Genomic DNA, 4,055 nt, shown 5'->3' with positions numbered 1-4,055 from the left:
AACAGCAAAAACATCTCGCAAATAATAAAAAACCAGAAGAACAGAATTGTGAGTCCTAAAAACACTGACACACTAGATGAAGAGAGAGAAAAGAGAAAAACGGCTGTCCTTCCATATCTCCAGGGCATAACAGAACCTATCAGCAGGATTCTGGGTAAATACAAAATCAAAGTAATCTTCAAACTCAATAGGAAGCTCTCCCATTTACTCCAAAATCCGAGGGATCAGAAATCATGCCTAGAAACATCAGGTGTATTTAAGATCCTTTGCTCTTGTGGTAAAGTTTATATAGGAGAAACCGGCAGGAAGATCAATACGCGAATCAAGGAACACCAGCGATGTACCAAGTATGGTCATTTTACTCAATCAGCCCTAGCTGAACACTGGATGGAGACTCCATGCAATATGACAAAGCCACCAGATTGGCTCCCTCACAGAGTTATTTTGTCAAAAAACATCGTGAAGGTCTAGAAATTTTAAAACATTCCAACAACCTCAACCGAAACAAAGGTATGCAAGTAAACTCTATTTGGCATACTGCCCTACCGGTTTTTTAAATGACCAGCTGATCAATTAAAATACGCTGATTGGCTGGATTCAAGCCTCGTCCCCTACTCCCTAACACCATCTACACAAGGGGGGGAGAGGGGCATATAAGGACAACCTTTACCCAAGGGAGCTCAATATCAGAGTTCTCAGCCCTGATGATGCAAACTGCAACGTTTGCGAAACGTCGCTGATTCAAGACACGGCTCCATTCCGAAAGCTATACCTAGACATTGTATCAATGGCTGTGAAAGCCTCAAATCTAGTATTGTAGATGTACATTGTAATGTAATTGTTTGGAATAATGTGTAAAATTAGAGGCGTCCCCTAACAGCACGGGGACGTTCTGAGTAGATCGCAATGCGTATATTGCGATCATCTCAGAATGTTCTCATATGTACTGCGATCGACTGAGTACGTTCTGAGTACGTCCCTATGTCTGGGGTAGCAGCTACTATAGAATTTCGCTGTGAATGTCGTGCGAACGTTCGCAGCGATGTCGGCAGTCTCAGGACGGAATGAAAACGGGAAGGTTTCAGTACATCACGTATAGACGCACACACACATGTGCAGCTAGGCGCGCGCGCTTATAAATAGGTTATGTTAGGTTATTAATTGGATATTTTTATTTCATTATAAATTCGTTTTTATTAATATAAATTCTTTTACAAATGAATAATATACTCTTTTATTGAGATTATTTATAACAGACTTTTATAAACACAAATAACCTAATTGGTTATGATTCATCGCCTCCGCGGCGTTCCCGGCCGTCGGTGAGCGACGCTTTCAACTACTTGGAGTCGATGGGAGCCAGCGATAGCAGAGAATCTTAAGGGCCGTGGCACACAGAAAAACTTAAGCAGTAAGACATAAGAAGTAAGCAAATTGACCAATCACAGTCGTTGATTTTTGAACCGTAAGAAGAATTAACGACTGTGACTGGTCAATTTGCTTACTGCTTACGTCTTACTGCTTAAGTTTTTCTATGTGCCATCAACTTAAAGGGACTTCTACATTGGAAGTAAGCAGTAAGAAGTAAGAAGTAAGAATAAGAAATTGACCAATCATAGTTGATTATTCTTCTCACATTCGACTGTGGTTGGTCAATTTCTTACTCTTACTTCCTACTTCTTGCTATTTAGACGTTCCCTTAAGGGACGTCTACATTGGAAGTAAGCAGTAAGAAGTAAAGAGTAGCGTACAGATAGATATTCCGTTCCTATCTACAATGATGAAAGTAATGACGAACCAATCAGCTAGCAGATAGTGTAATAGAAAGTCCGTATTTAGTTGGTTGTCAATAATTCTGTCGGACACGTTAATTGGCTATGAAATAGAGAATTTCTAGAGACTCCAATTAAATTCCTATAATGTCCAGAAATTTTTTACTTAAACAATTTTACTTCATGTCACATCTTTTAAGGTTATAAAACAATATAATATATAATAGAACGAAAACAGAGATTATATATGATTATATTTTTCTAAAAAACAAATTAATTATGTTGAACATTACTAAAGTTACGAATGTGACATTATTTTTGCTCGCATGGCATCAAATGGGGTGTATATCAGTTGAACACGGGGCAATTGGACACAGTCCAATCACAAGTCACTGTTCCAAGGGATCCTACAAATGTCTCTAATCACACGGTGCTGTGATTGGCTGTGTCCAAATGCACCGTGTCCAAGTGCACCGCTCCCCATCAAATGTTAGGCATACAATACCATATGTTAAAAAGAAAAAGGAAAAATTGTCGACGGTGGTGGGTACGCCTTGTCAATCAAAAGAAAGATGCCAAAGGTTTTTATGCTAATCTTGTGAAAGAACTGAAAAAAACAGATCATGAAGAATTTTTTTTTATTTCGGATGTGGCCAGAGCAATTTGATATTCTAATAAATCTTCAACCGTATCTGGTAAAAAGAAGCATTCGAGCAGCACTCCCAACAGAAATACGGTTTGCTGTTACATTAATGTAAGTAGTACAGAAGACAAATATATATTTTTTTAATTCCTCATACAATTGTTAATGTCAATTAATATTCTGTTCAAGGTACCTTGCTCAAGGTGATAGTGCCAGATCGAAACATTTGGAATATAGGCTTGGAAAATCTACTATACACAAAGTTATTAATGAAACATGCCAAGCATTGTGGCTTGCATTAAATCCTATGTATTAAAACCCAAAGTTCGTAATGATTGGGAACAGATTAGTGAAGACTTCATGAATAAATGGCAATTCCCGAACTGCGTAGGAGCAATAAATGGACGTCATATGCGTATATAAGTTCCTTCCAATTCAGGATCTGCTTTTTATAACTACAAACAATTTTTCAGTATAGTGTTGCTTGCAACTTGTGATGCTAACTATAAATGTACATGGATTGATGTTGGCCAATATGGTGAGTTTCTAGAAATATGACTATTAAAAAATGTATACAATATTTTCTTTATGTGACAAATTAATTGCGGATCACAGGTTCCATGAGTGACGGTGGTATATGGGCAAATACAGATTTTGCACAAGATTTACAGAGTGGAACTGTGGATCTGCCTACTCCTAAACCACTCCCTGGGACAGACATTGATTTTCCATACGTATTTGTGGGAGATGAAGCATTTCCTTTGACTACTTATCTGATGCGCCCATATTCATATAAAACTAGAGGTGGTCTGACAGAGAATATGCGAATATTTAATTATAGGTTATCTCGTTGTCATCGAACAATTGAAAATACGTTTGGCATCCTTACTGCACGCTGGCAGATTTTACATAAAGCTATTTTTATGTCTGTGGAAAATAGCGAAATGTTAATCAAAGCACTCGTATGCCTTCATAATTTTATAATGATTGGTGAAGAAAGCTTAGAAGGACATGAAAGACGATACTGACTGTCCTCAACATTATTTTGATCGAGAAGAAAATTACATTATGAGAGAAAAACGTTAGAAGCAACAATATTCTGCTTATTTTACGGATTAAGTAGAGTAGGAGCCAATCGAGCTGGATCTGTTTCCATAGGTTTAAGAAACTATTTGCGAGATTATTTTGCTTCTGATATTGGAAAATCTCAGGTACCTTGGCAAAATGAAGCTGCACTTGAAGCTACAAATATCAATCTACCACTGGATAAATGATGACTAAATGATATTTAAATATGTAACGAGCCGTTCGCAAAACAAATAGAACAAGAACCGGATTAACGATAATCAAACAACTCATCACGAAACCGAACACGCGACAAACCGATGTAAACATCAGCGACCGACCGCAAAGATCACAACATAATATCATGTTAAAAGTAGTATAAAAGACCGCACGAAAAGCTCAGTGGAGAGCAGTCTTCCGAGGCACTCCGCTGCACAGAGCTCAGACTCCAACAGCAGTAGCACCTCGCGAACACCGCTAACTAGAACACCGTTTCCTAGACCTTCCTCGTCACCGATCCGTCGACTTGTTGGATACGTAAAGTCGACATTCCTCGATACCGCTCCGTCGACTTA

General features: G+C 38.3%; 1 long non-coding RNA gene across 1 annotated transcript; it reads left to right on the top strand.

Moving 5' to 3' along the window:
- Positions 1-2,166: 2,166 nt before the first annotated feature.
- LOC116850186 lies at positions 2,167-3,900 on the top strand. Its single transcript, XR_004379276.1, has 3 exons — positions 2,167-2,526; positions 2,605-2,953; positions 3,031-3,900. It is a non-coding gene; the product is annotated as an uncharacterized LOC116850186 (long non-coding RNA).
- The last annotated feature ends 155 nt before the right edge of the window (positions 3,901-4,055 follow it).

The sequence above is a fragment of the Odontomachus brunneus genome, unplaced genomic scaffold (assembly GCF_010583005.1).
Source record: "Odontomachus brunneus isolate Ranch 3 - 2012 unplaced genomic scaffold, Obru_v1 Obru_scaffold_135, whole genome shotgun sequence".
NCBI classification, from domain to species: domain Eukaryota; kingdom Metazoa; phylum Arthropoda; class Insecta; order Hymenoptera; family Formicidae; genus Odontomachus; species Odontomachus brunneus.
This window is presented reverse-complemented; position numbering and strand designations above follow the sequence as displayed.